Source organism: Salvelinus alpinus, chromosome 2, assembly GCF_045679555.1.
Source record: "Salvelinus alpinus chromosome 2, SLU_Salpinus.1, whole genome shotgun sequence".
NCBI lineage: Eukaryota > Metazoa > Chordata > Actinopteri > Salmoniformes > Salmonidae > Salvelinus > Salvelinus alpinus.
The window spans coordinates 6,707,183-6,716,263 of NC_092087.1; the positions used below are offsets into that span (position 1 = coordinate 6,707,183).

Below are 9,081 nucleotides of genomic sequence, written 5' to 3' on the forward strand. Positions count from 1 at the left end.
GAAATATTGTTGCAATAGAAAACCTTTTGAGGTTACCCTACTGCAAAGTCTTTCTCTGAGGTAACAAAGGGATTCTCAACTTTCATCTTGGCAGAGTGGGGAAAGGAGTTTCGGTATTTACGACCGTCATAAAACAGCCGACCTCACGCTCTCCCCCTCTACAAGAGAGACCCACTGTAACCTGATCCTTCAGATCATCACAGGAGAATCACGACATTCCCCCTCTACGAGTGACAGCACGCTGTAGAGAGGACCCTGTGTAACCTGATCCCTCAGATCATCACAGGAGAGTCATGACAACAGGAATAGGCTTTTTTAGGCTACAGTCCAAGCTATGTCTTCCGACTGCTGTCGGCATCCAAAGATTATCCAACTTGAGTAAACGCTTGAAGGTATGGACGACAGCAGTGGTGTAGCCTACAGGATATACTGATACCGTATTACTTGTTATTGATATCTACATAGCACATTTATATGAATCACACTGCTGCTCTCTCATTTAGCTATTTGCGCCTTACGGATTGTGGTTGTTGTGGATGCCTGTTAACAAATGTATATGTGTATTTTAACCCAATGGTGGTTGAATTGAAGAAGTTCAAGCTGCCTATAAATCTTTGACAGCAAGTGGACAGCCAGTGAAAAATGCCCTCCTGCAACAGCTGCATAGTGAGGTCCCCAACGTGTTGGAATAAAACTTTGAGAGAATTCCTACCTTCTAAACTTCTCCGTGGTGGTATGCTCCATACTGTCAAAAATGTGTTTAATTTATTCAGAAGACCATGAGTGGGGATATTATTGCTCAGTCTAATTCGTGCTGATTCCCCCCCAAAAAATCCAGAGGCTTAATAGAAACATGCTCAAACTCGTGCACTTTTGATAGACTTAAAGGAGCAATCTGTAGTTTCTACATCCTCAACTGTCACACCCCCATGAGAACCTAAAATACAAGCGTGTTTTTCTCCAATGTTCGTTACCATTGTAAATGTAAACAGACACTGTACATGTTTAAAACAATAATGTTGAATATCATGGATGATCAGCATCCATAACTCTGTCTATTAACCTGAGAATTATTATATTTCTCCCTCAACAACTTTTTACCAAAAAAGAGGTGGGGTGCCCCACTTTGTTAATGCTTCAACTGTGGATTCGCGCTTTAAACAGCTGCAAATTATATCCGTGTCACCAACAATAACAAACAATAGGGCTGAATGCAGCACTTTTCGGCTGAAAGACGTTCCATCCGCGAGAGTAGCATTTATTTTTCAACTGGAAGCCCAATCAGTCGTCCCATGACAACAAAATCATAAACAACAGAGTAGGCTAATGTGTCTGTAGTTGTTGGGCTATGCTCAGGTAAAACCAATTTGGCTAATCTATACTTCCGTATTTCCAAGTCCTATTCTTTAAGATCAAGGAGTATTAATTAATTGGAGTGGCATTTGTTTTGATGTAAAGACATAAACGTATTATTATCTGGAGTAGAAAGCAATGGGTTAGAAGAAGCCTACATAACAAAACCCATAAAGTAAAATGCAACTATGTAAACTCAATTGGTAATATTCCTTGTTTGTCTTCTAATGGGAAAGTAAAAGTAACTGAATGTAATCAAATTACGTTACTGAGTTTTGGGTAATCCAAAAATGATGTTACTGATTATAATGTTGGACAGGTGACTAGTATCTGTAACTAGATTGCATTTAGATAGTAACCTAGGCAACTCTGACTATAAAGTAAAGCAAAAGAGATGCAAACTTGATGCAAAACTGTCTAGAAGCGTCGCAAAGTATTCAGACCCCTGGACCTTTTCCACATTTTGTTACGTTACAGCCTTATTCTAAAATCGATTAAAAAAGGTTTAAATCCTCATCAATCTACAAACAATACTCCATAATGACAAAGCAAAAACAGGTTCTTAGATATTTTTGCAAATATGTTAAAAATATTTAAAAAACAGAAGTATCTTATTTGCATAAGTATTCAGACCCTTTGCTATGAGACTCGAGCTGACAAGGTACAAATCTGTCGTTCTGCCCCTGAACAAGGCAGTTAACCCACTGTTCCTAGGCCGTCATTGAAAATAAGAATTTGTTCTTAACTGACTTGCCTAGTTATTAAAGGTAAAATTTTAAAAAATGAGACTCGAAATTGAGCTCAGGTGTATCCTGTTTCCATTGATCATCCATGAGATTTCTACAACTTGATTGTAGTCCACCTGTGGTAAATTGATTGCACATGATTTGGAAAGACACACACCTGTCTATATAAGGTCACACAGTTGACCAGTAGATGTCAGAGCAGAAACCAAAGCCATGAGGTCGAAGGAAATGTCCGTAGAGCTCCGAGACAGGATTGTGTTGAGGCACAGATCTGGGGAAACACTGGCTAGACTAGAAGCATATACTGTAGCTATGGCTCATGGTGAGCAAGGATGGCATCTTAATTAAAGCCAGACAGATATATCCTCATGGGACTACAGCCATGCAGTTGGGACACTTGACCCAGACACAACACTTAAATAGCCCCTTTATCATTCACATTCTCTCTATGTCTCCCATCTACCTCTCTCTCTATGTCTCTCTCTCTCTGTCTCCCTCTACCTCTCCCTCTCTGTCTCTCTCTCTGTCCCCCTCTACCTCTCTCTCTGTCTCCCTCTACCTCTCCCTCTCTGTCTCTCTCTCTGTCCCCCTCTACCTCTCCCAATCTGTCTCTCTCTCTGTCTCCCTCTACCTCTCCCTCTCTATGTCTCTCTCTCTGTCTCCCTCTACTTCTCCCTCTCTGTCTCTCTCTCTCTCTACCTCTCCCTCTCTATGTCTCTCTCTCTGTCTCCCTCTACTTCTCCCTCTCTGTCTCTCTCTCTGTCTCTCTCTACCTCTCCCTCTCTTTGTCTCTCTCTCTGTCGCTCTCTACCTCTCCCTCTCTATGTCTCTCTCTGTCTCACTCTACCTCTCCCTCTCTATGTCTCTCTCTCTCTGTCTCTCTCTACCTCTCCCTCTCTATGTCTCTCTCTCTCTGTCTCTCTCTACCTCTCCCTCTCTTTGTCTCTCTCTCTGTCTCTCTCTCTGTCTCCCTCTTCCTCTCCCTCTCTATGTCTCTCTCTCTGTCTCCCTCTACCTCTCTTTGTCTATCTCTCTGTCTCTCTCTACCTCTCCCTCTTTATGTCTCTCTCTCTGCTCCCTCTTTCTCTCCCTAACTATGATTCTCTCTCTCTCTCTGTCTCTCTCTTCCTCCCTTTCTGTCTCCCTTTCTGTCTCCATCTACCTCCCCCTCTCCGTCTCCCTCTCTGTCTCCCTCTACCTCACCCTCTCCATGTCTCTCTCTCTGTCTCCCTCTACCTCTCCCTAGCTATGTCTCTCTCTCTCTGTCTCCCTCTACCTCTTCCTCTCTTTCTCTCTCTCTCTCTGTCTCCCTCTTCCTCTCCCTCTCTCTCGCTCTCTCTCTCTGTCTCTGTCTCTCTCTCTCTCTCTCTCTCTCTCTGTCCCTCTCGCTCTCTCTCTCTCTCTGTCTCACCCTTCCTCTCTATCTCCCACTTCATCTCCCTATCTAGGTCTCTCTGTCTCTGTCTCACTCACACACACACACACACACACACACATTCTGTGAGCAGTCTGCTTCAATACCTCCGTACTACTCTAGAGGGCAGCCTTGTAACACAATCTCCTCTGTGCCAAAATGCTATGAAAGTTACCAGGAAGTGACTGCCGTCAGCCTTGTAGTTTTTGAATGTTTGTAGGCTTCTTTAATGGTCTTTAATGGGCACAAATGTATCGCAATTGTCTGAAGCGCAAAAATTTCATAAAAACCATCTGGCAGAAGTAAATTCACCCACAAACACAAATATCATTTTACATTCAGTGTATCTTAAATGACCGCGATTTCACAAATTTGATGACAAAATGGTAAAGCCCATTTAAAAGATTAGGGGACACGACCCGGAAGTAAAGCCCAAGGAGCTTCACAGGTTATAGATGCCTTAGCTGCACAACTGCTGTCAAGGATTCAACCTCTGACCTCTGTATCTTCTTACAACCCAGCAGCCCATTGTCAACATAGTTGTATTAGGAGCATCCATAAGTACTGCTGCACTATGCTATGTTGTTGAGACACCTGTATGTGTCTCTCTGACCTTCTCAAGGCTGATGAGGAATAGCCGGGATGACTGAGAGGGAAGGGGGCTCTGTGTGTGTGTGTGTGTGTGTGTGTGTGTGTGTGTGTGTGTGTGTGTACTCACTACTCCCTACTCCCTACTCCCTACTCCCTACCCCCTACTCCCTACTCCCTACTCCCTACTCCCTACCCCCTACTCCCTACCCCCTACTCCCTACTCCCTACCCCCTACTCCCTACTCACTCTGTCCTGTCCTCCACAGTCAGGAACGAGTTAAACACACAGCTGTTTAGCTAGCCTACTCCCTACTCCCTACTATCTACCCCCTACTCCCTACTCCCTACCCCCTACTCCCTACCCCCTACTCCCTACTCCCTACCCCCTACTCCCTACTCACTCTGTCCTGTCCTCCACAGTCAGGAACGAGTTAAACACACAGCTGTTTAGCTAGCCTACTCCCTACTCCCTACTCCCTACTCCCTACCCCCTACTCCCTACCCCCTACCCCCTACTCCCTACTCCCTACCCCCTACTCCCTACTCCCTACTCCCTACCCCCTACTCCCTAATCCCTACTCCCTACTCCCTACTCCCTAATCCCTACTCCCTACCCCCTACTCCCTACCCCCTACTCCCTACTCCCTACTCCCTAATCCCTACCCCCTACTCCCTACTCCCTACTCCCTACTCCCTACCCCCTACTCCCTACCCCCTACTCCCTACTCCCTACTCCCTACTCCCTACCCCCTACTCCCTACTACTCCCTACCCCCTACTCCCTACCCCCTACCCCCTACTCCCTACTCCCTTCCCCCTACTCCCTACTCACTCTGTCCTGTCCTCCACACTCAGGAACGAGTTAAACACACAGCTGTTTAGCTAGCCTACTCCCTACTCTCTACTCCCTACCCCCTAATCCCTACTCCCTACTCACTCTGTCCTGTTCTCCACACTCAGAAACGAGTTCAACAGTTCACTTCATTTAGTCTGTTTTCTTCACCGGTTAATAGTCCTTATTCTGGTCAAAATTTCTTACAAATTTATAAATTTACATTTCAGCAGATTCTCTTATGCAGAGCGACTTACAGGATCAATTAGGGTCTAGTGCCTTGCTCAAGGGTACGTCGAAAGATGTTTCACCTAGTCGTCTCGGTGATTCAAAACCAGCGACCTTTCGGGTTACTGGCCCAATGCTCTTACATGCTATGTTACCTATCCCCAAGACAGTAGAATTGAATCAACTTTTCAAAGCCCTGGTAATGCATTCAGCTGTCTATCACCTGAAACATGTACAACACCATGTAAACACGAGCTCAGCAAGTATGCAAGTTTTTACACCGTGTGAACATGCTTATTTCTATCAAATGTGGTGCACAAATTTGTTTGCATCCTTGTTAATTAAGTGAGCATTTCTCCTTTTCCAAGATAATCCATCCACCTGACAGTTGTGGCATATCAAGAAGCTGATTAAACAACATGATCAGTACACAGGTGCACCTTGTGCTGGGGACAATAAAAGGTCACTCCAAAAAGAAATGTCACACAACACAATGCCACAGATGTCTCAAGTGTTGAGGGAGTGTGTAATTGGCATTATGACTGAAGGAATGTCCAGCAGAGCTGTTGCCAGAGAATTGAATGTTCATTTCTCTACCAACGTTGTTTTAGAGAATGTGGTAGTACGTCCAACCGGCCTCACAACTGCAGACCACACGTATGGCGTCGTGTGGGCGAGCGGTTTGCTGATGTCAACATTGTGAACAGAGTGCCGCATGGTGGCGGTGGGGTTATGGTCTGAGCAGGAATAACCTACTAACAACGAAATACATTTACATTTTATCGATGGCAATTTGACTGCACAGAGATACCGTGACGAGATCCTGAGGCCATTCATCACATCATGTTTCAGCATGATGTCTCAAGGATCTGTACACAATTACTAGTAGCTGAAAATGTCCCAGTTCTTCCATGGCCTGTATACTCACCAGACATGTCACCCATTGAGCATGTTTGGGATGCTCTGGATCGACGTGTACGACAGCGTGTTCCAGTTCCCGCCAATATCCAGCAACTTCACACAGCCATTGAAGAGGAGTGGGACAACATTCCACCGGCCACAATCAACAGCCTGATCCACTCAATACAAATGAGATGTGTCCCGCTGCATGAGACAAATGGTGGTCACACCAGATACTGACTGGTTTTCTGATCCTGTGACCAACAGATGCATATCTGTATTCCCAGTCATGTGAAAGCAATAGATTAGGGCCTAATGAATTTATTTCAATTAACTGATTTCCTTAAATCTTTTAAGTTGCAGCATGTAGCATCTATATTTTTTTGGGTTCAGTATAATTACACAATTAATTAACTAATTAAGCCTAATATAGATTCACTACTTCTTCATTAGGAGGCACTGAGAGAGAAGGCGCAGACAAAATGTTCACAATTAATTTTAGAATATCTTCATGGCGTATTGTAGTGGATACTATTGCTTTGGATAGTAAATATACTATACATATATATATATATATATATACTATATAATATACTATACTCTCACTTTGAAACAACGAGTGTTTCTTATTCATAAAGTAGCCAAATGTATTTTATTTTTCTCCCCTCTTGCTAATATGCACATTTTTATATCGAGTTAATTAAGTTGAATTGCAAATGACATATCAATTAGTGATAGACAAGTTAATTAATATTGCTCTTTTAAGAACACCTTTTTAACAGAGCTAGCGGGCTTTTGGTAAAATATATTTTTTCCAAGTGAACATGACACCCCACAAATCACTGTTCAGTTTTACTTTGATATGGTGTAGCATTTCCAGCCACGTATTGAAAGTCCACTACTGTACCGGTTTCCTATATGTTATTCGGTTTAGGACGTGGTGTTGAGGGCACGGTGAAGTGTATGGACTATAAGCAGATGGCCATACCGGTTGTACATTGTATTTATTTAGCTTTTTATTTGTCTAGTGTAATTGGATATGGTAGTTCTTAGCTCCGTCTCTCACTCCAACCCCCCTCTCTCTCTCTCTCTCTCTCTCTCTCTCTCTCTCTCTCTCTCCCCAATCCCCGCTCCCTCCCCCTCCCCCCTCTCTCTCCCTCCCTCTCTCTCTCTCTCTCTCTCCCCAATCCCCGCTCCCTCCCCCTCTCTCTCTCTCTCTCTCTCTGGTTAATTGGTACACTGACATCAGGATTATTTGTTACAGTTGAAGGCTCTATCTCCGACAATGTGGACATCATCCTGGGATATATATTTTTCTGCGACTATTTCCCAGTGACTTTTTTTTTTACACACCATACCAAGCAAGGTAAGACTTGACTATTTAAAAACATTTGTGCGTAAATGTGTAGCTGTTCTGCAACCTTTGGGTACGATATGAATGAATACAGACTTGGAGATCTGTCACGGCAAAGTGTCTCACTTTGAAATAATGTCGCTCTGATATTGACACGTGAAATGACATTATCGCCCGACAGAATCGCGATATTTCTCAACTTCAAAGAACTATCGGACATAGGATCATAGGACCATGTAAAAATTCCACCGGTCACCGCGCTGTGCAGCTAACATCGTCTTTACATCGTTACATAAATGCAGTAGGATAACCGGTTTCGTAACATTTTTTACATGTTTTTGAAATAATATGCATCATCTACACGTGTTTTCTTTACATTTGAATTGTATATCACGAGGTGATATGTTTGCGTGCGTGTCTATTATGTTTACGATGGGCGATTGACTGGCTTAGAATTGGTAAAGCAACGGAAAAGTATCGAAGTTAAGTCGCGGAGCTGTGATTCTATCCCAGTGCTACAGAACACCTTGCTCTCTCGCTCGATTCCCCTTCTGAGGTTTTCCGTGGCATTTGCTACGTCACTGTCCCTACTCCCGACATATATTTTCACAGACATTAGTAGCTTATTGGGATTTAGCACACAATGACGTATCTATTGTTTGCGGGGGCTGAAAAAAGACGATGGAGCGACGAAGCACGAGGTCCCTGCCCGGCTGCCGCTCTGCTGTTTGCGTGACAGTCAGCACTCGTTCTGCATCAGTCAACTCCAAGCCTAATTGATCACAATCCCATTGATCCAATTATGAACTGTCTTGGAGAGAGTACTAATGTATACACGCTAGGCCCCACTTGTTCTCCTAATTTTGACGCTGTGTTTATTATATAGGCTACTTTACTAAATCACGGTGTTTCTGATTCCGTTATAAAATGTAGACCTAAACCTATCTATGTTTGTCGTAAAAGTAGGACTTCAGTTAGTTGTAAATGATCCATTTTGTAGGCTGGATATTTTTTAATGTAGAATACTTTGCGATTAGGCCCACAGTCAGAGCTCTGAGTCATAAGCCTTATTAACAGTCTGCTGTGTGCAGGAAGATGTCATCTCTGCCAGGGTTTTAATATGAATAGGCTTCTGGAGCTAAGCTATTTGGAAATCATTGGCATGATTTAGTCAAATAACCTCTGGAAATTAAAAAATAGTAAAAGCAGAGATAATGTATAACGGATAATGACTTGAAAGCCTTAGTATGACATCACACACGTATGTGTTTCTGAGTTCTGAGATTACGGTGAAGGACTCCCGAGACGAGAGAGAGAGAGAGAGAGAGAGAGAGAGAGAGAGAGAGAGAGAGAGAGAGAGAGAGAGAGAGAGAGAGAGAGAGAGAGAGAGAGAGAGAGAGAGAGAGAGAAAGAGAGAGAGAGAGAGAGAGAGAGAGAGAGAGAGAGAGAGAGAGAGAGAGAGAGAGAGAGAGAGAGAGAGAGAGAGAGAGAGAGAGAGAGAGAGAGAGAGAGAGAGAGAGAGAGAGAGAGAGAGAGAGAGAGAGAGAGAGAGAGAGAGAGAGAGAGAGAGAGAGAGAGAGAGAGAGAGAGAGAGAGAGAGAGAGAGAGAGAGAGAGAGAGAGAGAGAGAGAGAGAGAGAGAGAGAGAGAGAGAGAGAGAGAGAGA

The 9,081-nt window shown here is 43.8% G+C and overlaps 1 protein-coding gene across 2 annotated transcripts in view; it reads left to right on the plus strand.

Annotated features, from left to right (window-relative positions):
* Nucleotides 1–7,276: 7,276 nt before the first annotated feature.
* LOC139553216 (poly(rC)-binding protein 2-like) overlaps nucleotides 7,277–9,081 on the plus strand; it is a 174,270-nt gene continuing 172,465 nt past the window's right edge. For both annotated transcript variants that reach the window (XM_071365290.1, XM_071365300.1), the window contains exon 1: nucleotides 7,277–7,428. The gene's annotated coding sequence lies outside the window, so the exon portion shown is untranslated. The remainder of the gene's footprint in view (nucleotides 7,429–9,081) is intronic.